Here is a 25,651-nt window from a genome sequence, read left to right as displayed (position 1 = left end):
CCTTGTAGACGGGGTTTTACGGTATGGTATGACTTAAAACTTAGGCTGTTACACCTGACGATCCAGGGAGACGATGGGTGCAATATTCAATGTTGTTATTTTGTTGGATATTTAAACAAAAATGGAAGAAAAAGTGAAATTTAGTCAGCAATCCAGCAGAAATAATGCTTTTAGTAACACACACAGCAAGGTTGTGTCTTTGCATGTTATTTTGAAATACGATCGCGGACGGATCGCGGACAGCTATTGGCATGATTGTCAGCTGTGTTGCATTCAAATGAAATTTTTACTATAGTAACAAAATTAACTCCCTGGACACTACTGGTCATCTAACAGCATTTCCCCGGGAGCATTTCTGATTGGTTGATGACTTGAAATGCTCATTTTAATTGTCAATTATGACTAGGCTTTAAACTTTTTATGGTCAAACTTGCATTTGCAAATGATCTTATTAATACCCTTCTTGATTGGTTCAAAATTGGACACAATATTCATTTTGGCCAATCGGCAGGTAGTTCTCATGGGGTTAATACTCTGGAGTTACACAAATTTCGTGCACCTAGTGAGTTTTGTACTTACTCTGTGTCAGTTTGTACTTGTCCATTAGCTGTACATATACATGGTGTTTTCATGTATGTGGCTGGATGACATACCAAACATTCACATGTATACCCTTGGTCATCTGCGACTTGGATTGAGAACTCCCCATTGCACAAAATACATGGTGTCTGAGAGATAAAAGTAGAAAATATGAGTTATTTGTTGCTAAAATCAATTTAGAGATAAATGTTGGGATGGGGTGTCCCCCGGGGGGTATCCATTTGGCTTCGTCAAGATAGTGACATCAATACTGTCGGAGTAGTACTTTGTGCGTGTGTGTGTCAATTGGATCATGCACTGACAATACTCTCTCAAGGAAACCAAATAGATTTCAGGAGGGTCAGTGGATGTTTGGCTGGGGTTGTACATTTTTTTATTTCCAATTTTAAGTTTAACTTTGTACAGATTTGGGTGGCGGATAAATTCTTTTTTACTCATCAGTGGGGCAAAAAAAATTGTCTCGATCAATAGTGGGCAAAGTTTTTTCCCCAAACCAACTTCCATACCCCTTTCACACTTTCATTTGAGGCATAGCTAAAACTTTAACTAAAACTGAAATTTTCGCATGTGCAAAGAAAATCACAGTAAAACCTGAACAAAATATACTCATCCCCTAAGCACCCCTAAATTTGAATGCTTCCGCCACCACTATCAGCATTTGCATTAGGGGTTATAGACCCCAACTATTGCCTCCCTCTCAACCCTGTCATACTTACCACCACGCCCGGTGGGCTCTCCTCACATTCAATATCTCGTTCAGCTCTCTCAGGTTCACCGAGTCCCAAGTTTCACTTCATCAGCTGCAGAAATACCGGATATGTCACTGTCCTGTTGCTTGTCACCGACTGGTGAGGTACCTTGAGATGGGGTCTTGGTTGGAGAGGATGCGACTGTTGTATCATGTGCATAAGGTTTACCATGTGTAAAAGTTACCTTCAAAAAACAAAATAAAACATTATTGAAAGTTACATGTATAGAGCCTAAGTGCACAACAAATTTGTATTGGAGTTTCACTGCAGATCAAGAAGAAAATATTTTTTAAGTTAACTAAAGTAGAATTTGTTTGTGGTTTAAAACTGTAAGATAAGCTAGAATGCCTGAATGATGTAACAATTTTTGATCTGTATCTTGATAAAATTTGGTAACACATACACTTAGCTTTGGCCCTAAAAATGTTGTATAACAGTATTGGCATAACCCTGACTGACCCCCAAAATATGCACACAACAAAAGTTCCAATTTTCAAACAACAACAAAAGTTCCAATTTTAAGGCCTCTCTTAAATGCAATTTACAGCCTTAAAAGTGTGTGAAAAAAGCCGACTACCTAGTATCTACCTAACCTAATTTTTGTTCAGCCCACGGCAATATAAATAATAAAAATTTTGGCCTATGATGGCCACATACACCCCCCCCCCCACACACACACACAAATATTTTACAAGTTGACAGTTGTATAGATTTTAGGGGGATTTTAAGTTGTATTCCAAGGGGGTCACTTGTACATTCAATATCACTGGCCCAGGGGGGCCACTCATATATAAAAGTTGTAAGCATGCGTGTGAATGCACTTCAGAAAAGCACCCTTAACAAGGACAACCATTGTGTCTTCAAAATGACCCTTAACAAGGATAATAGTTTGTTAACCATACCCTTAACAAGGACAAAGTTACAAGTGGATTAAATCCAACCCTTTTTTAGCAAGGATGCATGATTGATCAATTTTGAAGAAAAAAGTAAAAGACATCAACTTTCAAGGTTTCTTATTTCCTTTATTATTATACTCTAATTGGATACTTCCTAACTGGATTTGGTAGGCTTAGGCCTACTCAGTTATCATTATTCAACATAATTATCGCCTGCATTATTATAGGGCAGTATATTTTATTATGATGATTGTAGAGGTAGGAATGTGAATTAGATTTAACTACCCTTAGCACGGACACATGGTGTCAAAAATGACACCCTTATTTGCAATAATCAATGATTTTGAGATTTTAACACGGCCCGTGCGGAACCCGTGTTGCAGTAGAAAAAACACCCATATTCCGTGTTTTTGTTCACACGCATGCTTACAACTTTTTATATGAGTGGCCCCCCTGGGATCACTGGACAACACAAAAAGAATTGTATGTCAAATTACCTGAAAACCGCAAAAAATATTACAAGGAAAACACATGCATGCATTCCACATGATCAATTTTAATAAGCCATATAATTATATGCATGGCCAGGCCAGCGAAACACCCATGGCTACCGGTCGGTGAGTGCTTGGCATGTAAGGGGTCCAAGGTTCGAATCACAAGGGTACCTTCTTTGTTCATCTTCTCTCCTTTTTCATTCCTTGTTTCCTTTCCAATAGCCAAAAACAGCAGGCATCATTAGAGTTAATAGACTTGGTGAGAAAAATTGGATTTTTAAAAAGTGGGCTTCTATGCAACAGCATATGAACTGAAATCAATTCATGGAAATTCCGTTGTGTACCTTTCAACTTTGAACGAACTTAAACTATAAAAACCATCTTGAAATTTAGTCACACCTAGCCAGACAAAACATAAACAAACATTATGGGGCAACAAAATTGAAGGCATATTCTCTGTCTTGTTTTCTGCTTGTGGGTACATTTGTTGTGTAAGGTGTGGGTGGGTGGGGTTGGGTTTATATGTTTTTTGTTTACAATATGTGTAGACAAACAGATTGACTTGCTGTCAGTATAAACAAAACACCTTCCAATTCAATTGTGTAATACAGACAAATGAAATTCCATGGAAGATCTGGTGGAAATTTGCAAATGTTATGGAGGAAAAAAAATAGCCTATACAATTTTTCACAAATAACACCCAAAAAGCACCCAAATTTGCCATAATTGGGTGCTTTTAGGGTCACTTTTGCCCAAATGCACCCAATTGGGTGCATTGGTCTCCACTGAAAACCCACCCATCGATATACCAAAATTGCTGAAAAGGTACTCCAAAACCGTGGCACATCCCTGTATACCTTCAATCAGGGAGAAACCCCTCCGGGGCGAAACACCACAGGCGTTAGAGTTAATAGCATTGGTAGAGAATAATAAAATGGGATTTTTCAATTTAAGCGGGCTTCTGTGTAACAGCATATGAACTGAAATCAATTCATGGAAATTCCCTTCTTGTGTACCTTTCAACTTTGAATGAACTTAAACTATAAAACCCATCTTGAAATTAGTCACACCTAAAGAGCTACGGTACCTAACCAGACAAAACATAAACAAACATTATTTGGGGCAACAAAATTGAAGGTGTATTCTCTGTCTTGTTTTCTGCTTGTGGGTACATATTTTGTTGTATAAGGTGTGGGTGTGGGCCCAGGTGTGGGTGGGGTTGGGTTTATATGTTTTTTGTTTACAATATGTGTAGACAAACAGATTGACTTGCTGTCAGTATAAACAAAACACCTTCCAATTCAATTGTGTAATACAGACAAATGAAATTCCACCAGAGATCTGGTGGGAATTTGCAAATGTTATGGAGGAAAAAAATAGCCTATACAACAAAAAGACATACCACACTGGATGGAATAATGATAAGTAAAGCTTTCAATCTAAATTGCAATGACCCCCTTTTTTCATCAGCTTGTAAACACCAAATGACCCCCTTTTTAGAAATTTACATTAAAACAGAAACATGTTTTGTGTGTGTCCAATTTTATGTTTTTGTAACAATTTTTGCTTAAAAATGGCAAATTTTATTTTTCATGGTCAATGACTCCCAATTCTAAGCATTTTTAAGGCCTCTAATGCAATTTACAGCCTTAAAAGCGACGTGTGAAAAAAAAGCCTACCTACCCTAAATTTTGTTCAGCCCCGATGATTTTGCCAATATAAAAAAAATGTTAGCCCACATGTATATTAAAACAGCCACATACATACACCCCCACCCACCCACACAAACACTTTCTAACCATACAAGTTGTTGTATATATAGATTTTAGGGTCACTAATTATATGCACGACCAGGCCATCGAAACACCCATGGCTACCGGTCATGATCTTGTGCTTGGGTCTAAGGTTTGAATCCGAGGCTACATTCTTTCTTCATCTTCTCTCCTTTTTCATTCCTTGTTTTCCTTTCCGGTAGCCAAACACCCATCAGTATACCAATTTTTCACAAATAACACCCAAAAAGCACCCAAATTTGCCATAATTGGGTGCTTTTAGGGTCACTTTTGCCCAAATGCACCCAATTGGGTGCATTGGTCTCCACTGAAAACCCACCCATCGATATACCAAAATTGCTGAAAAGGTACCCCTAAACCGTGGCACATCCCTGTATACCTTCAATCAGGGAGAAACCCCTCCGGGGCGAAACACCACAGGCGTTAGAGTTAATAGCATTGGTAGAGAATAATAAAATGGGATTTTTCAATTTAAGCGGGCTTCTGTGTAACAGCATATGAACTGAAATCAATTCATGGAAATTCCCTTCTTGTGTACCTTTCAACTTTGAATGAACTTAAACTATAAAACCCATCTTGAAATTAGTCACACCTAAAGAGCTACGGTACCTAACCAGACAAAACATAAACAAACATTATTTGGGGCAACAAAATTGAAGGCATATTCTCTGTCTTGTTTTTTGCTTGTGGGTACATTTGTTGTGTAAGGTGTGGGTGGGTTTGGGTTTATATGTTTTTTGTTTACAATATGTGTAGACAAACAGATTGACTTACTGTCAGTATAAACAAAACACCTTCCAATTCAATTGTGTAATACAGACAAATGAAATTCCACCAGAGATCTGGTGGGAATTTGCAAATGTTATGGAGGAAAAAAAATAGCCTATACAACAAAAAGACATACCACACTGGATGGAATAATGATAAGTAAAGCTTTCAATCTATATTGCAATGACCCCCTTTTTTCATCAGCTTACACCAAATGACCCCCCTTTTTAGAAATTTACAAAAAAACAGAAAAATGTTTTGTGTGTGTCCAAATTTATGTTTTTGTAACAATTTTTGCCCAGAAAGTTATTTTTCATGGTCAATGACTCCCAATTCTAAGCATTTCCGTACATAATGAATGACTTTGGAGCCGCCACTGAATGATCCCCTTTTTTGACAGAAATCGCCACCGATAGACCCCTAGTGTCATACTCCGGTAGGCACAGGTACGTCACTTTCATATTCAAGTGCCCCCTAGTGGTGTAGCATGGGTCATCATATTGAGGGGGGGGCACCGACCATGATTGGGGGGCACCGGGTATGATTGAGGGGCACAAGCCATTTTTCCAATGGGATTTTTAAAATTTTGCAATCTATTGGGGGCCCCGTGCATGATGCTACACAACTGCCCCCCCCCCAATGTATTTAAAAAACAGTCAGGTGGCTATATAGCTGCACCACCTGGCACTTTCTATGACCTGATATCTCTGTCTGGTCTTCATATAAAATGAATGGAATGTGCCAGACTGATCCCAAGCAAATGGCTGTCAATTTTCAGATATTATTATGGGCATTGTTGGGCTTTTGCCAAATCACATGATGGTGCTTTAAATTCAAGTCAAATTTTTCCTGAAAACTAATGTATACTTTGCCACCAATTAAGCAGTTTTACTTCCTGAAGATGTTTGAAATATAAAACTGTACCGTCCTGCAAACAATGATTAGGCCAAGTAAAATAAAAAACATGTTTCACGTCCGGGTTTTTGAAAAAAAGGAGGCAGAGGGGGCTTTTTATTTTTTATCGCAAAATCAGTGTAGATACCCATAATTAAAGCTGTTTTAGCGTATTCGATTTTGCCTGGAAAAAGGAGGAGGCCTCTTTTTATTTGTTGTTCTGAGAGATAGGCCCCCTCTACTTAACTATCACAAAACCTTATAAAAGAGTTTCTTGTAGGCCTATATAAGCAAGGCTATAGAAAGCATCTCTACTTCCTAGATATATTTTTTGAAAAGTTATAACTGAATTTCAAAAATAAAAATAAAATTGAAGAAACCTCAAAAAAGGAAGCGGGAGAGGACGTGAAACATGTTTATTTTTTTATTTGGCCTTATACAGACACTAATCCGAGACTAATCCAAATTATTAGATTCAAAATTCAATCTAATGGATTTGAATTTCAATCTATAGGCCTAGAAATAGATAACCTAATTCAGATTAGCCCAATTAAAGGGGCATTTCGTGATCCACAGCCTCATCCCCCCACTTTTCTCAAAAAAAGTTGAGATTTTTATATCGCTGGAAACCTCTGGCTACATAATGTTTATGTACAAAACATCTCTTGCAGATTAATTCGTTTAGCTAAGATATCGTGAAATTTGAATTTCGTTCTGGTGCACCAGAACGAAATTACAACATTGTCTATGGAGCAGTGTAATACACATAATCATGCATAACTCGCATAAGCATAAAACCGGAATCAACTGAAATTTTGGGAATAGGCTTTTTTCGTGGATATGTACTGAAACATGTCATAAAAAGAGGATGCTAGGATCACGAAATCCTCCTTTAAGAAGATTAAGAATTTTCACAATTGAAAGATTCAAATTGTAATCTTAAGAATTTTGAGAGTAGGCCTACATGTATGCAACTTGTGAAAATTTCAGTTATAAGAAGGCCTACAGGAAAATTTTAACTTGACCTAAGTGCACACAGTGAGATGGACTGATTAGAACATGAACTTCATGTGCACAGACTAAACCAACAATGTCTCTGGCACATTCCCAATAAATGATATGTTCTAATTTACTCTCTCTGCACAGGTGTTTTTGCGGTCATTACCAATACTATAGTATTAATCATGGTAATATAATTATTGAAATTTTTCCATGTATAGCCACAATGTACAATCTTTTAAAACAAGTTTGATAAAAAAATTTTCACACCTGATTTGTTGGCATATTTGTTTATATATGATATGTCCCAACTTACACCAAATTGGATTCAGCCAATTTCATTGTGTTTTAGGGCAACAGAACAAGTTAAAATTAAAGTCATAATTATGATGACTTTTTATAATAAATCTTCCATCACCACAGTTAAAGGAGTATTTCGTGATCCTAGCATCCTCTATTTATGTCATTTTTCATTAGATATCCACGAAAAAAACCTATTCCCAAAATTTCAGTTGATTCTGATTTTGCATTCGCGAGTTATGCATGATTATGTGTATTACTATTACACTGCTCCATAGACACTGCGTTGTAATTTTCACAATATCTTTGCTAAACGAATTAATCTGCAAGAAATATTTTGTACATAAACATTATGTAGCCAGAGGTTTCCAGTGATATAAAAATCTCAACTTTTTTGAGAAAAGTGGGGGATGAGGCTGTGGATCACGAAATGCCCTTTAAAGTGGCTAAGAATGTCAGTGGCTGAGCAAGTGATTTTTTTTTCATTTTACCTCATTAATTTGGCTTCAAAATGACCAGTAAACTTTCCTGGCAGTTGTTACTAAATAATATTTAATATTTGTCAAAGAATAACCAAATTAAAATTGAACATTAAGGCTTTAAATGTGACATGATCAAGGGAATGAGTCACATGTCGGCCGGACTCGGCCCTGGTCGAAAATGAGTTTTACATATTTCTAAAGAGGACACTTAGAGCTTTCAGAAACTGAAAACCCCATGTTGATATGACATTTCTTTGTGAAGTTATGTTAATTTATCAATTGCTGAAAACAATATAAAACAAAAGAATTTTAACACTTTCTTTGCTAATATCTCAAAATCAATATTAGCGACATCCGACTCATTTCCCTTGATCGTGTCACAAATTATGAATAGGCCTACTAATACAAACAAAAACACTAATGGCATATTGGTTTTTGCATCAGAGCTCATCAACCTTTAATACAGTACTCATTTGTCCATTTTTCATAGTAGGCAAGTTTCATGCTTTAGTTTAATCCCACCAGTCAGTAAAAGATTTAGTTTGACAGAAACAAGATCTGTCTTTAAAAAGGACAATGTAATAGATGAAGATCATAAATAATTAAATAAATTACTAAATAATATAATAAAATAATCTGATCTATTTATTTATTTAACATGTAATGTCAATAATAATGGCATAATACACACACTCAAAAAATGTGCCTGCTTATACATGTAGTTATGCTGATGTAAAACACAAAGTATTCTCCCTTTTTCTCATCTTTTTAGTTTCAATTAAATATGGCGATGAAATAAAAAGTCGTGTTTTCATGCATATTTTGCAAACTTTTGAAAACAATGCAAACAGAAGAAATAAGGAAATAAAATGGTTCACTTAACAAACTAAATATGATATGTGAGCTGAAACATGCTAACTATTTCAGTAATTGGTGTGAAAAAATTAAAAGTTTGTTGTCTGAAATCACATGAATCGGGTCATCTGCCTTCATCAATGGAAAATACCAGATTCGATTTTGCACTTTGATTGACATACTTGAATATTTTCCATTCAGTAAAAGTGGCAATGCCAATATTTTATGTATCAATATTGTCACTTTACCTTAGCAAATAGACAAAAATATTGCCATGTGCAACAATATCTACCACTACAAAACATGTTTATTTTGTTTTGATTTATGCTTCAAATTCCAAATATTGATTGTCAAATTAGTTGCAAGTAGGTTTAATAGATATGTAAAAATAGAATTGGAAAGCTATTTATAATTTGATTTTAATTGACACAATGTCTTTCTTCATTTTTTCCTTTCTTTTCTTCATTCTTTCTTTCATTCAATTTCTTGTTGGGTGTGCGCTGTAGACTCTCAGCTTACTCTTTGTTCCAATGTGTGTAGGCCTATTTGCTGTTAATAACCTTTGCCCATGCAACAGTCTATAATATCGAATTGATTAATTCGAATTAAACAATTCATCAAGTGGCCATGGGCAGCGCCATTAGACATGTTACAAGACTACCAAGTGACAGGTGATGGACCGTACCCACACAAATGAATAGGCACTTTTTTGATAATTTTCACCAAGGTTACTCAAAACTTACCTAGCTAATTTATTATACATCAGGGGTCTCTGTCTTTTTAATATGTTATGAAAAACTTAATTTTAAAAATATCTACCGACGGAAATAAAAATCCATCGACGGATAGTCTTGTTATGCTCTCACAAACTTTTAAAAAAATCTGAAAAATCCAAAATGTTGGTCTAAAACATGCCCAAGGTTACTGCTGTCCCATTCAAAAGTACAGGAAGACCACCTACAGCGTTGAGGTCAACTTTCTAGACTTCCTGTCTACTGGCAGTAATGGCTACTACCCAGTGCTAACATCAATGAATTGTTTAATTCGAATTAATCAATTCGATATTATAGACTGTGCAATAAAGGCCAATACTGTCTGTCCAATTAACTTAGATACCCGGTTTTTCCAGCCATGGCTTAATTCTGAATTGTCACCTAATTTGGGTGTACTTTGTCTTGGGTCCAATCTCTATCATGGAAAGTTTGCTATATCTTTCTAAATATAATGATTGTTTGTTCAAGATTTGTGTTTTAGCATTTCATATTTGAAAGAACTAATGTTTAATTGTAACATTTCGAAACTACAAACCCAAACTGGGTGCTATGATGTACAAGATTGGGCTACAGTATGCATTTTACCAAGTTAGCAATAGGTATTTCCTTCATGTTGCCAATGCATGACTTTCTTTATTATACTCAAAAACGGATTTTATTATACATGTACTAGAAAGTTGTTTACGTGCATATAGGCTCCTTCACAGTCGGTTTCTGTTGTGTATGTTAACAACTGGCCACATACAGACTGGGTTGCCAGGACTACCAGACAAAGAATCTGTTTTTGACTATAATTTGGCCTCCTATCAGTTTTACTGATAAGATGGCTAATTGAAAATAAACACTTATTTTGTAAACAGATATGCTCTGTGGTTATTTTATGGATGGAAACTTAGGAAATTGCTATTAATGAAATAATTAATATATTAAACATACATTTTGCTTTGTTAACAAATAAAATCCGTTCACAAATAAGGTTTTTAGAAACCATTCGACAATAAACATTTTGAACAATTTTGCTCTATGAAAAAGGATACAATTGCACCCCTGCTGATCCGACTACTGATAAGCTGTCAACAAGTGTGACCACTAATTAAACAATAATAATGAGCATTATCTGACCATTCCCTGATCTGACCAGAGCTGGGTATAAATAGTGCAGGTGCCTATGTTGGGAGTGACACTAGTCGTCGAGGGGTGGGGGGAGGGATACCAGTAATTGGGGTAGATAGTGGCTTTGGTTTTATAGTACATTTTTGGTACAAGGTCGTCCGAGGTGAATTGAGTATAGATTGTGGATAACAATTCTGCCCAAAATTGTTAAAGGTCATTTGAGGTCGACTAAGTATATATTGTGTTAGCTTGTCAGAATGTTCAAAGTGGTGTCAAGCGCATTTGATGTCATCAGAGCATCGATAGTCTGATTTTCATAAAACATGGTGCATGTAATCACAATTAGGCCCTAAGGGTCAAAACCATCAAGGTCATATCAAGGTTAACAGTTACTGATAATAGATAGTTGGATTGTCATGAAATTTGGTTGATATGAAATCCCTTAATTAAGCAGCAAACATTCTTACGGTTATCTGAATATAGATTGTTGGATTGTTGTAAAACTCAGAGGATGTGATTTCAATTGAGCCGTTTGTTACAAGTATGAATTAAATGTAGACCAATTTAGCACACATTCTCCAATTCAGCTTTCGACATGAAAATTTCGAGTATTTCCTAGTATGTCATTGGTGGTATTTACCAATAGGCCTAAATGCCAATATTTCGCACCCGGTTAGTTGTGCCAAACATTAAAATTTACTAGCTTTCCAAGTACTTGCAATGCAAAATTATGAAACATGATCTTCATCCATGGCGTTGTCTTTTTAAAGACATTTCTTGTTATTACTTATTTAAAGGAGTATTTTGTGATCCTAGCATCCTTTATTTATGTCATTTTTCATTAGATATCCACGAAAAAAAACCTATTCCCAAAATTTCAGTTGATTCCGATTTTGGGTTTTGCGAGTTATGCATGATTATGTGTATATACACTGCTCCATAGACAATGCGTTGTAATTTTGTTCTGGTGCACCAGAACGAAATTCAAATTCTCACAATATCTTTGCTAAGCGAATTAATCTGCAAGAAATATTTTGTACATAAACATTATGTAGCCAGAGGTTTCCAATGATGTAAAAATCTCAACTTTTTTGAGAAAAGTGGGGGGACGAGGCTGTGGATCACGAAATGCCCTTTTAAATGTATGTTTTTGAAAAAAGTCATGAAAGAAAAGTTGTTAGTGACTCTCAGACCTAAGAAGTTTTTCTTGTTCCAAAGATATTTGGTAACATTATAGCCACAAATCTATTGAAATTTGAACAACCTCACTGCAAATTTGAAAATGATCCATGATGAAACGTTGGGTACCATTTACTAAATACATATTTGGACGGTTAGGAATAATTGTGTGGTCCCATTTTGAATAAAAGTCGACATGAAGAAAAACATTTTCAAAATGTTACCAAAAAATCTTGTTATGTCCGAGGTCCACTAGAACATTTTTCATAAAAACCGGCAGTGACCAGGTAATGGCAGGTATCTAAGTTAATTGGACAGACAGTAGCTATTATTATTACACCAACCACCTGACACTTTCTACGACCTGCACTGTCTGATTTTCCTATCAAATAAATGGAATGTGCCAGACAGATTCCTGAGCACATGGTTTGCAATTTTTCAGACTACTCACCCGCGTTGTTGGGTTTTCGCTACATCACATGATGCTTTAAAATGTCAAATTGATTTCATTTCACTTGGATGAGAAAAATAAATTTAAGAAATATTTTCCTTTCAAACACACAAACCAGGAAATCCAATAGACATTTGAGGTTACCCTCGCCTGCTGTCCTTTTTTTACGCCCCGTCAAAATTTTATTCAAAACTTAGTGAAAAATATTTCAGTTTTTTTCTACTTTTGATACTCCAGCAAAGAATCTATTGTCATGTTAGCAGGCCTGTAGTCCTGCACTGTTAAACTTAAGTAAGTCAAAAAAGGTCTAATTCGACTAATTTTCGACTAACTAAAATTAGTTATACAAGATATAATTTTTTTATTCAGTGAAAATAATGCTGAAATTGTGTATTTATATTCCTAAAAGAACAGTAATATCATTTCACATTAATTTGCAACATTTCAACATATTTTCATAGCTTATAATATTCGATTTGTAAATAATTGAAATGCATGACTAATGACGACTTTATGACGTTGCGATTTTAGCTGATTTATTGCGATTTAATTAGTCATTTACGTGCATTACTAATTGATTGACTAATTAAATGACAAATTATTTATCGAAAATCAGATTTTTGAAACCCGCCATCCATATACTAAGAAGATAAACAGTTAAGGCTGGTTCAAAGTGAATATTCGAAGGCGAATATTCGGCTTCGAATACGTTTTGGGCGTCAAAATATATGCGGCTTGAATATAAAACTATGAACCGGAGAAAGATATATTTCTACAGTTCATTGCGTTGCCCGACTGTTAACAAGTATTGCCCGTTGACCAAGGTACGCAAAATTGAGAGAATTTCTTTAACGAAGTTAATAAAATCATAATAGGTAAACTCCATTGAACTATTGTCATGATTTAATGTCTGTATAAACATGATAAATGGGTTTAAATAGGAGCAGTGGGCGGCGTAACCAGTGGGGGCCGGGTGCAAGATGACCCCCGGACACACAAAAACAAAAAAAAAAAAAAAAAAATTGGGAAGAGGGAAAGAGATAGGAAGGGAGAAGAGAAAAAAGGGGAAAAAGAGGGAAGAGAAAGGGGAAAGAAGAGAAAAATGGGAAGGAGAAGAGAAAAGAGGGAAGAGAAAGGGACAAAAAGAAAAGAAAAAAGGGGGGAGAAAAGGAGGAAAAAAAAAAAGAAAAGGGGAAGGGACTCAAGGGAGAAGAGAAAAGGGAAAGAAAGAGAGAAGAAGATCTATAGGCCTACTACTTTCATTGTGAAATGTGTTCTCTGAAACACTGATATTTTCTAATATGCAAAAAACCAGGAGCTTCATTCGGCCCAAAATAACAAAAATGGGTGAACTTCCATGGCAAACGCATTTTTATATCAATAACCAATGATTTACCACCCGGACCCTCACACGTCCTCTGCCAGGGGCAGATGCATATGGGGACCTAGAACTGGGGCCAAACATTATTTATGTAAAACCGGGGTGGAGGCATAAATCTGAATTTGGAGTTAGACTTTTTTTCTGCATCAGTTGATTTAAATAGAGCTACGTTAATATGGAAACATTGAAGCACTTGTACATTTAGGTTATGTTTGTAAGCCTAAATATCATATTATTTGGATAAAACATTACTAATCATATAAAAATGGGTACTCTTGTACCGCACTAATAAGGGCACACCACTAAATCAATGCGCCATTTGTGTAACCCTAATGAGTTCGGTAAAATACAGAAACTATTTGAGGTATTTTGGGCTGGTCTTTAGACTTATTAATCAAAAAGAGTGGCGAATTATAGCTTAAATAAAAGTGGAAAGCCTATACATAAATTTGAGTCACCAAAAAAAGTAGCATTTTTATAATTATTGAGAAAATAGGTCCATGAATTAAAAAATGGCAGAATCGGGTTTGCAGTCTTGAGACTGAGAGCATGTCAAAAACAGTGAGGGCGCTGTTCAGCGGCCTAAAGGGAAAACGAGGTGGAAGGACCGTATACATTGAAACATATGTTAAACTTTCATCGATTTACAATCGACTGGTCATCATAAAAAATTTAAACGAGCCCAAAAGGCCTCAAAATGAGCAAAGAAAACCGGTGTTTTTACACGTATTTCAATGGGAGATTATTTAGTGGTGTGCGCCCAAAGCATTTTCTTTCAGTTCGTTATCAGCCATGTTGGAACTATCCAGGCGTATTTGACAACTGGGCAGGTTAAGGGATGGGGTATGAACGTTTGGACAGTAGGTCTATTTATTGTGGGACATTGGAGCACATCAGACATATCGAATAGGATTCAGAATCGAAGAATGTCCTTCTGATATCAAATAATTTTGATTTTTGAAATTAGCAATGAAATACACATTTTATGGCAAATGATTAAAAATTGATATTTTTGATATTTAACAGTAACTTAATAAATCTGATGATTTATACTTATAGTGTATGTAGGTGGGATGAAAAGCCGACAATCAATTGACAATTTTGACCTTTCGTATTGAAGATATGGATTTTTTCCCCAAAACACCAAAAAAAATTAGGTCTTTTGGGGAAAAAATCCATATCTTCAATATGAAAGGGCAAAATTTTCAATTGATCGCCCGCTTTTCCTCCCAACTACATACACTAAGAAAATATCATTAGATTTATAATATTTACTTCGAGGACTGTTATATATCAATATGTGAAAAATATCACATTCTAATAATTTGTCATAAAATTTGTATTATATCGTGAATTTCAAAAATGAAAATTATTTGATATCAGAAAGACATTCTTCGTATTCATAATGTAATTCGATATGTCTGATGCTCTCATGTCCCACAAAAATACTGTCCTAAACGCTCAAAACGCTCATTCCAGATCCTTTAATTTTCATTGGGGATTTTTGAAATCATCGTTCGTCCGAAGCGATATTCAGGTGACCTCGAGCCTTTCATATAAATCAATAGTATCTCGCTATCAGTTGCGCGATATTTAATCCGGTTCAACTCATATTTTATTCGTTTGCGTATATATTTTGACGTCACAAAAAGTATTCGAAGCCGAATATTCGTCTTCGAATATGCACTATGAACCGACCCTTAATCAATTGATGATTTTGTAGTTGACATGAAGCATAGGTCATTATTACAATGTACATGTACTACCAGAAAATTGCTTGTAATATGCTACGCCCACTGATGATTCATAATCGATAACGGTGCTTTGAACTATAGACAATAATAATAGTAATTGCAGTGTAAATAATGTGTGTGTTATTATTTTGTACACTTGTTGCGATTCAGTGATCTGCAGCAAAAGTGTAAAAAAATTGTGCATAAATTGCTTAAAAGTGAAGGATAAGTCATCAAATTTGCCATTAGGTACCTTTTGAAATGAAAAGGTTCGACAAAACACAGATATAGACAAAATTGAAGCCCCCATTGAAATACATGTAACTTCTTTAGTTTAGAGATACATGTACTATGTCCCTGGCTGATAAAACTAGTTAGGGTAAGATGGGGTAAGTGGGACAGTGGGGTAAGTGGGACACTTACTATAATACATCTTCATTGCAGCACTAAATCCACCAATACAATACCGAATGGTGACTTATTTATTACTAAATATTTGAAAATCTTTGTTAAGATTTATGGACAAATTGAGAGATAAAATATACAAGCCCGATAGCAGGAAAAAAATTATGAAATTATGCAAATGAGCCAATTAGGGCCTATTTAGTATGGTGTCCTTCTTACCCCATCCACTTGGGGTAGGTGGGACAGCGGTTCTTGAAATCAATTTTTGATACAAAAAATAACAAAATTACTAAGTTAAATTGCATATGCCGCCAATAAGCTCAAAAATTAAATTAATACTGAACACGCCTATTGAATGACTTAATTATTGATTTAGTGGCCGCAAATCATGGGTTTTTGGGGTTTTGTCACTAAAAAGCAAGAAAAAATAATCTGCCTCATGTATTCAGATGAAATTACTTAATAAACATAATGATAGTAGAGTATTACTCTTTTTTGGTTTAATGTTAATAATCCCCAAATGCTCCAATATATATATAAATATGCATTGCTATAAAATAATATCATAAATATATGTGTCAAATTTACCCCTACCAGCCCTCAAATTAACCCACGGCACCCATCGCTTTTTGCCGTGGGTGCCCATCCCCACTGCCGTATTATGCCCTCAAAATATGTCCTTTACCCAAGGCAGTCACCTGCTGTGCCCTCTAATGAAGTTGCCATCGGTGCCCCAGCCCTGCCCCTTCATTATAAAATCATCTAGCTATCTATGTTTGTGTGTGTTTTCTTCACTTTTGAGAAATTGCCTTGGTGCCCTTCTCAAATTTTCAACAGTTACCAAGATGCCCTCTTGAAATATTACAAACTCCCGTGCTGCCTTACCTTTTCAGTGAAAATCCAAGGCAATTATCAACTTGCCTAAAATAGTTGCAGTGCCCCTTCAGATCCTTAATTTGAGGGCTGAGCCCTACCCCAGAATGTGTCCCAATTACCACAAAGTGTTGGGGTAAGTGGGACAGTTGAGTCATTACATAATTGGCCCCTCCCTTCTGTACTGAATTGGAGTATCTGCCCCAAAACTAACACCAGACATTGTCCTAGGATTATGTGCTTCCAAATAGGTCCTAGTATGGGAAAGTAATATGGAATATTATTACCAATATTGAAAAATGAAATTAATTAGGTTTAGACAGTCTCTGTAGGCCTGTACGCAGGATTTTTTTTGGGGGGGATGCTGATTTTGAAAAAGTGGACTTTTTTCCCAGGGGGAGCAATTTTGTGAAAAGTGGACTTTCTTCCCAATTGGACCCTCCCTCGGGTCCATGGAGAACGACTGGTAATGTAGATTACATACATAGCATTAAAAATCAACCCAATACATGGACCCTCCCAGTCTGTAAGCAATTTCACTTCCAGTTCCCACAAAATGCTGGGAGTTCACTTTTCTGATTTGGAGTCATAATCTTTCTATATACCACGTCCATGTTTTCACCATATTAACGTTTGAGTAAGCGACTAAAACAACGATATTGTATAAGACCAATCAACGCAGCTTGGCAGCGGGGATATTTGAAAAGGCTTCCTAGCTAAATAATGTGCAAACATTTGCAAACCGCATACGATAATATCATAATATGGACAATAGGCCTAAGTCCAAGTCGAGTGGTTGCCTTTTATTATATTGCGCGTACCATGGGTCTATCAGACGCGTGCCACTTGAGCTCAATGGCCGGTATTCACAAAAGGAGACTATCTTTAGTCCTGGACTAAATCGGAGGTTTAGTCCAAGACTAAAGTTATTTGGTATTCACAAAAGTGGACTAGGCTTAGTCCTGGACTAAAATGATGCAAATAATAGTCCACTGAGAGGGCAGGTTTAACTTGTGGACTAAGCGGTGACCGGTGGCTGTGAAATAGCAGTTTTGGGCACTTTATTAAGCATTTTGTTGAATAAAAATACTGTCAGGGGCAAACAAAGTGATCAGAACTTTAAAACTTACTGCGGCTTTGTAAATGTTATGAAAGGTCGCCTTGGAACCTACGTAAATAAGTTTATAGGTCGAGTTTAGTTCACCAAACCGGGAATCGGGCCGCGAAACTACAAGAAAGGCTGAAATTTCCTAGGTGAGTATTGTGATATTTGTTCATTTTTTTTATTTAAAAAACGAATTAAAACATTAAAGGACATCATCTGTGACGAAACATCATTAACATGTAAATTAGTAACGCCCCGCCCATCAACAGTTTCCGGAAGTGCTTTATTAATGCCCGTAATTAATTGGAATTTTGACATGTAGCCATACCTACCGCCACATTACTCGGGTAAAAATGCCCAATTTTTCAATCTAAAAATGCATCTAGTATATTTTTCGTTCGTGCAAGATTTAACGGAGACTGTGGTCTGCAAAGTAATGAAGCATAGAACTGAATTAGTAGCCAGGTATGCCGTAAACAGAGCTATTTTCAACCTTAATGTTCGTGCCACGTAAGCTTACGCATACGTAGGCACATATGTCCGTCCTGATGTATTTGCTATACATCATTCATGAAATGCTATGTTTAAACAAGTCATGGTGTACAGGTAAACACTGGATCACGGTGATCAGAAGGACATCATGGTTACGTTTACTAGGGTACAGTCTGATAGACTCCATGTCGCAGCGCGATGCGATGACCCCGGGGCTATGACATTGCTGATGCTGTGATACGTCTATGAAATCTGAGCAGCCAGGTTTTTACAAGCTTGCATGCTCGACAGTGAAAATTCTCATCGTGCGGTGGAAATTTCGTAGGCGATGAAAGGTCGCATTGCACTGCAATATTGTGGCCATGCTGCATGCATATGCTTGTGATTGGCTGCTTGAACAACTGCAGAATAACTAGATAAAAAGGAGATGCAGACCCCACATGCATGACATGAAAACATCGCAGCATCGTGCGATTGACTAAAATGAACATTTTATTTCATTGTGTGATGCCGCAATGTTCTAAAAGCATAGCATCATGCTGCGATGTGTTGTGGAGTCTGAATCGGACTTTAGTTTAGGGATGTCCTTCTGATCGCCGCGATCCAACGCTTAACTGGTATAAAGCCATAAAGCAGTGCTGGTACAGTAGTGATCACCCAGGCTTTAAAGCATTATCCACCCTGATGTGGCAGTGACGTTAGTACCCATTTCATTGGGCGCAGCTTCAAATCGAAAGTGTTTGCTCCAAATGCCGCTGGCGTACACATGCTTAAAGACGCTGCATAGATGCACATGCGAAACAGCTGCCTTCAGCGGTGTCCGAGTACTCTTGCTGATAATCTCTAGTTCCCATTTTTAAAGAGAACTATATCTCATCCAGTTTTAGGTTATGCCATGTTGGATTTAGTAGTGGCAGACTCGAATCAATGCATTCACCCGGTTTAGTCACCAGCGTATGGACAAATCGCCCTTCTACATGTGTGTAAAACATCCAGCGGGATTAAGGTTGCGCACAAGATAGACTGTAGGTCATGACTTGTTACCTTGCTTGACCGGCGAATGAGGTGTTGATGTAAAATGATTGATTTGGCCAATCAGAGCCTTGTTTATGCTAAAACAGTGCCAAATCTCAGACCGCTGAAGATTCTGCTGGATTTCGTAGGCCTAGTGGCAGATTCAAATTTCTTGAAATATAGTGAATCTAGCATATTTGGTGGAATAAAATAAATTTGCACGAAGCGCGCACAAATTTGCACTTTTGAGGCTAAAATTAGGAGTGGGCTATAGATGGCTCATTTTTGTTTTATTTTCTAAACATTTTTTGTTTGTTTTATATCCTATCTCAGCATGAAATGACAAAATTTTTGGCAGGGGGTCTGAGAAAAAAGTGTGCAGCGCCTTCTTGTGTCACCATACCGTATCTTTGTGGAGGAGTGGATTTGAGTACAAAATACTTCATAGTACTCTTTTTCTGGCATATTGCTATGATTTTGGTGTCTAAATATATGTAAACGAGCTAAAGATACCTAATTTTGACAGTTTCATGAAAATCGGACATTCTGTTTTCTTAAAAATTGCCATTTTGGGACAAAATTGAGCGTGAGGGCGCTTTTCAAGATTTTGCGCAAATTTCTCTCCTTTCGGTATTTTAATGTTTACATCTATGAAGATACACCGAAGTTTGATCAGCTCGAGAAATTTGAGCTTTTTAGCAGAAGTAGTTTGTCCACAACGCTCATCAGAACGTTCATTTGGATGCCACCATTGGATTGTACATGATAATTGACCCCCATGTGTTTGTATAGCAGTATTGAAGGAACATTCAAACGAGTGCTATGGACAAACTAATTGTGAAACAATGCTCAAATTTCTTGAGCAGTTTGAACTAATGATCATCTTCATAGCTATTAACTTAAAAACAGCGAATGGACGTTAACTTTCGAAAGATCATGAAAAGCGCCCTCATGCTCAATTTTGACCCAACATGTCCATTTTTAAGAAAACGCAATGTCCAATTTTTATGCAACTTCCAAAATTAGGTATTTTGAGCTCATTTACATATATTTAGACACCAAAATCATAGCAACATGCCAGAAAAGGACTACTTTGAAGGATTTTGTACTCGAATCCACTCCCTCAACAATGGGGTATGGTGACACAAGATGGCGCTGCACACTTTTTTCTCGGACACCAGGCCAAAAATTTTGTCATTTCATATTGAGATAGGGTAAAACTAAAAGGAATAAATAAAAATTGTTTAGAAAATCATATGACAAAAAAGTAGTTTTCACCTCTGTATAGCCCACTGCTACATAAATGGCCAAATATGAGGTTCGTGTGTAATTACGCTCACACACGCTTGTACACAAACACTTTCAGATGTACACATACCCGGGGATAGCACAACAAGAATGATATGTAACCTAGTGGCCGGCATGCTGGGCTGGGGGCATACATCATGCAGGGGACTTGTAACATAATGCCCATGGCATTGGTATGCAGGGGATGGGGTGTATATAAAAGTGGGTGTACTAAATACATTTAGCGGGGACATTGTTAAAAATTCGTGAATTTAATGTGTTTTTTTAAGATCCACATGACCCCTGTGGATGTTACAAATATTTTCCACAAGGAACCGTGGCAGCACCAAGAATTTTTTTTCAGGGGAGCATTGGGGGGCAAAGTGAATTTCAGGGGGGCAAAATTGGCAAATTTTATGCCTTAAAATTGCTGCAAAAAAGTGGGAATCAAAAGTGGGGGCAAGAAAAATATTTGTTTTTTTTTTTTTTTTTTCTAATTCCACCTTGCCACCCCCCCCCCTCGTAGCGCCGCCACTGACAAGGATAGTGAATTTGAAATAGAATGAACGCATTAGGCAGCTCCATTGAATTCCATACACCCTCTGATAAAGATTCGGCATTTGAGGGAGTGTGAGTTTCAATTTTTCAAAATCTTTTCAAGGGGGAGTGTGTACTTTAAATGGCTTAGCCCAATATTACTGGTAGTATGGTTTATTTCAACTTTTACAATTACAAAATGTCTCAATTCCAAGTTCAATTTCATGAAAAAACAGTATATAAAACATGCTAGTGCTACTACATGTAAGTAGGTTTTTATGATAGGACAAATATTTGAAGATGGTATCTATTTCTGAAATGTTGCCATTTTGTTTTTAGTTGTTTCAGACCTGTGAGACATTGGTTGCACTGAAAGCTACATTGGTTTGGTTGCACTGAAAACTGGAAATTACGGCCTAAATCTATAAATGGTGAGTCTTTTTTAATATGTTTAAAACAATCTAAGAACAATGGAAACATGATAAAAGGATGTTAATTCTTTAAATTTTGAGAAATCTAGAAATGTGCATGATTTGAAACCAACATAGCCTCATGCACAGTCCACTGTACACTAAGACACACCCCACTCCAAATGCCCATCCCATACCGGCATAGCCACCTTTTCAACATCACCTGTGAGCGTGCACGCATACACACCCCACCCACAGTAATATTGGGCTATTCCATTTAAAATCCACACTGCCCCTGTGGAAAATGTTAGAAATTTTCAAAGGGAATGAACACATTAGGCAGCTCCATTTGAATTCCATTTGATTCAGTATGAATCTTCCATAGAAGGAGAGTGAGTGTCAAATAGTGTTGGTTAATGTGCTAATTCCATTTGAAATTCATACTTTTCATAGGTTTTCATCACAGGAAAAATGTTAATTTTGTGTTCAATGTTTGAAGATGATATCTATTTCTAAAATGTTGCTATTTTGTTTTCAGTTGTTTCAGATGTGCTGTGAGACATTGGTTGAACAGAAAGCAAGAAATTACAGCATTAGCCTAAATCTATAAATGGTGAGTTTCTTTTAACATATTTAATATCAATGTTACTTGTAAGAACCATAAAATCCATAAAATTTTGATATTTAAATGAGATGTAAATTCTTTCAATTTCAAAGTAACTTTTGAGAAAAATGGAAATTTACATGAATTGAAACCTACAATCACATTGTAACATATTGTAATTCCCTGAGACTTGTAACGACTCAACTGGGACTCGTCTCATCATTTTGGGATTTGTCACTTGACTCAAGTTTTAAATCCCAAATGACTCCAACTTCAGGTTTAGTCTCAAAATCCCAAGTGATGACTCACTTTATTTAAAGGGGTGTACATAGCCAGATTGACAGCCTCATTTCCCTTCCCACTTTATCCTATCAAAATAGAGATTTGGTACCAGAAGAAAACTCATATATTTATCATAATGTCAGTGAAATTTTGGTCCTGAAATTTGTCCTGTTTAGATGTTTGAACAAACTAGTAATAGCCTCATCCCCATGGTTAACCATGCACTGTTAACATTATTTACACCATTGTGAAACAGCTGCTTATATCAAAAGCACTAGTATAATCAGTGGTGGTGCCACAGGGGGCATGGGGGGAATTGCCCTCTCAGTCAGAACTCTTGCCCCCCTGTTGCCCCCCAGAAAAAACCCAAAATGACGACGAAAATTTCCACTTGTTGCGGTAATTTTGCACAAATATATTGTATTGGTAATAATAATTATAAAACATGGTAATCAGATTATTTTGGTACAAAATGAAAACCAAAAAAATCTGACCACCCACAGGAGAAAAAGAAAGAGCACCAATATTATAAGTTGTTAACTACTCTATTTCTTTCTTTCCTGTTACAGGTATCTTCAAGCATGATGAGTAGTAACAGTTGACACCACCAGTTGGATGACTAAAGATGTTTGTGCAAGATCTCTTCTGTGAACGTTTTCAAAGGAAATCAATGTAAAAATGATACATAAATGTTAAAGAACCACTAAATTTGATATAGATTGCAAAATTTCAGTGAACATTTTTCTGGACCATTCCATTAAATCAGCATAATTATGCCTCTTCATTTCAAGTGTGTGAAAAATGTTTGTTATTCAATTATTCATACAATTTGAATTTTATATTTTTATGCAACTTTCTATAGTAGCAGATTAAAGTTTGAAGTTGTTATTATTGATCTTGCAATTTATTAAGCCAAAGCAGATAATTGTAACCCCTTTTCTTTTACATTTGTTTATTAATCTTAATCTCAGTGAACATTTTGTCTGTTTTCGCCATGGTAGTACAGGGTGCTATCGGGTAATTTTTTAGTTAGGATCTAATTTTGCTGCAGGGGGCAACCCGCCACTCAGAACACCTGTTACTCAGAAGGCCCACTATTCAGAAAACCCGTCAAATTCTGAATAGCGGGCTTATTTTCATTTTAAATGACCCGCTAACCAGAAGACCCATCAATCAGAAAACCCCTTAATCAGAAGGGGGTATTTTTCTGAGTAGCGGGCCTTCTGATTAACGGGCCCTTTGCACCCCTTCTATTCAGACAACCCGCCACTCAGAAACCCCAGTTCTCAGAAGTTAGGATTAGGGGTTAGGGTTAGGGTCAGGGTTAGGGTTAAAACAGCCCACTTGTCAGAAGTCTGAATAGCTAGTGGGCATTCTGAGTAGCAGGTCTTCAAACGGATACAGCCCGCAAGTCAGAAAATCCCCTATTCAGAAGTCACACTAGTCAGAAAATTCTGAGTACCGGGACTTTTACATAAAATTCAACAAAAAGCCCACCATTCAGAAAGTCCGTTATTCAGAAGGCCCACTACTCAGAAAATTCAGACTAGGGGGCCTTCTGAATAATGGGTTTTCTGAATAGCGAGTCTTACCGGGTCTTCTGAGTAACCGGCTGCACCTGACTAGAATTGGTTCTCCATTTTTATGCCCCCTGTGCTTCTCATGAGGGGTCAAAGGGTCATAATGGGGCCAAAATTTCAAATTTGTTCTATCATGTTGCAATCCATCCCTCAAATTGTTTGTTCCTCTTAGTACTTGGAATAAAAAGGTCAACTGTCATTCTGAACTAATGGTTAGTTCAGGAGTTGAGTAAAATAGGTCGAAGGTCAAATATCACGTGCACAGTGGGCAAATTTTCAAAGTGCACCGATTTAATCACAGCTTGTCTCAATACTCCTCTGGGCAAAAGAAATAGGAAAACAATTTGTGTGAGAAATGTATTACCTCAGAATAGATGAAATCGCATGATGAGTCAAAGGTTATGCATGCACATTTCTATTTGACTTTGACTGCATTAACTCTCAAAGTATATGTTTCAGATTTTCTTTATTGAGGGGAGTAATTTGAGACCAGTTTCAATTAAATCAGACCATATTTTAATTTTGACCTCTGTGTATGAAATATTTGACATTTGACCTATCTGACCTTACAACTCCTGAATTAAGAACCGTAGAAGATGATGACTATTGACTTTTTTATTCCCTGCGATGAGAGGAATAATTTGAGATACATTACAACATGATGGGACTCTTTTGAAGTTTTGGCCCCACTGTGACCTTTGACCTCTCGTGTGGACCACAAGTAGGGGGTGGAATTATTTTACAAAATAAAAGGTATTATTTTTCTGCAGTGCTTAAAATATGTACAGACCCTAGATAATAAATTATCAAAAAGAAAAAAATCAAATCAATAAAGCTAACCCCCTGTACATACCCCCTGAAGATTTGAAATTAAGGTTGCCGAATTCGGAAGACTTGTACTGTACAAAAGTATAGGGAATTTGTGACATTCGGGATAACATTGTTCAAATACAATTTATTTGCACAAATGTGATAATTTAAGAGTCTATAATTGTTTGGCATACATAAAAACATATATTGTATGATATTTTGCTTTTAATATTCAGTCAACAGATGGGGGGCACATAGGCCTACCCCATAACCCCAGCATGTATTCATTCACACAGATCTCAGTTAATTGAGCTAAGTACTCACTAAAGTCAAAGTTTTTCTGTTTTATATTGTAACTAACTACTTGGTAAGTAGAACATTACCAGCAGCATTAAAATCACCAATGCTTGCTTCAGCCTTTGATGTGTTATGACGCTATTTGCTTTCCATAGCTAATTTAAATATATATCGCTCCGCGGCTCCATCTCCTCAATTACCCCGGCCTATTATTCGTGGTAGTTTTCAGCCAGCCACAGCCGGGAATGGAGCTAAGAATATTTACTCGTCTATATTATGTTGTGACCATTTGGTTGATGAGTAATTAAAGTTTATTTGTGAAGTTATATTTTGCTCTCCGTTTGTTTCTGTTTGAGTCTTTCCCCGTCTCAGATGGAAGATCCATTGGCCATGTATTTGGTTTAATTTCTAGTAATCAGATAACTGGCGAGTGGATCTTCACATCAAATTCTGAGTCATATTAGATGTAACATATTGTTCAGATAAACCTTCAAG

The 25,651-nt window shown here is 36.5% G+C and overlaps 2 long non-coding RNA genes across 2 annotated transcripts in view; one reads left to right on the top strand and one right to left on the bottom strand.

The window, feature by feature from the left end:
* Positions 1-583: 583 nt before the first annotated feature.
* LOC140141064 (uncharacterized) overlaps positions 584-25,651 on the bottom strand; it is a 34,683-nt gene continuing 9,615 nt past the window's right edge. Inside the window, exons 2-3 of the long non-coding RNA XR_011857348.1 lie at positions 1,317-1,533; positions 584-728 (exon numbers count right to left, since the gene is read on the bottom strand). This is a non-coding gene — a long non-coding RNA (uncharacterized lncRNA). The remainder of the gene's footprint in view (positions 729-1,316; positions 1,534-25,651) is intronic.
* LOC140141061 (uncharacterized) lies at positions 17,742-25,516 on the top strand. The gene is made up of 4 exons (XR_011857347.1): positions 17,742-18,308; positions 21,513-21,604; positions 22,122-22,196; positions 23,039-25,516. It is a non-coding gene; the product is annotated as an uncharacterized lncRNA (long non-coding RNA).

This window comes from Amphiura filiformis, chromosome 19, assembly GCF_039555335.1.
Source record: "Amphiura filiformis chromosome 19, Afil_fr2py, whole genome shotgun sequence".
Taxonomy (NCBI): domain Eukaryota; kingdom Metazoa; phylum Echinodermata; class Ophiuroidea; order Amphilepidida; family Amphiuridae; genus Amphiura; species Amphiura filiformis.
Note: the sequence above shows the minus strand (reverse complement) of the source record. Positions and strands in the feature narration are given on the sequence as shown.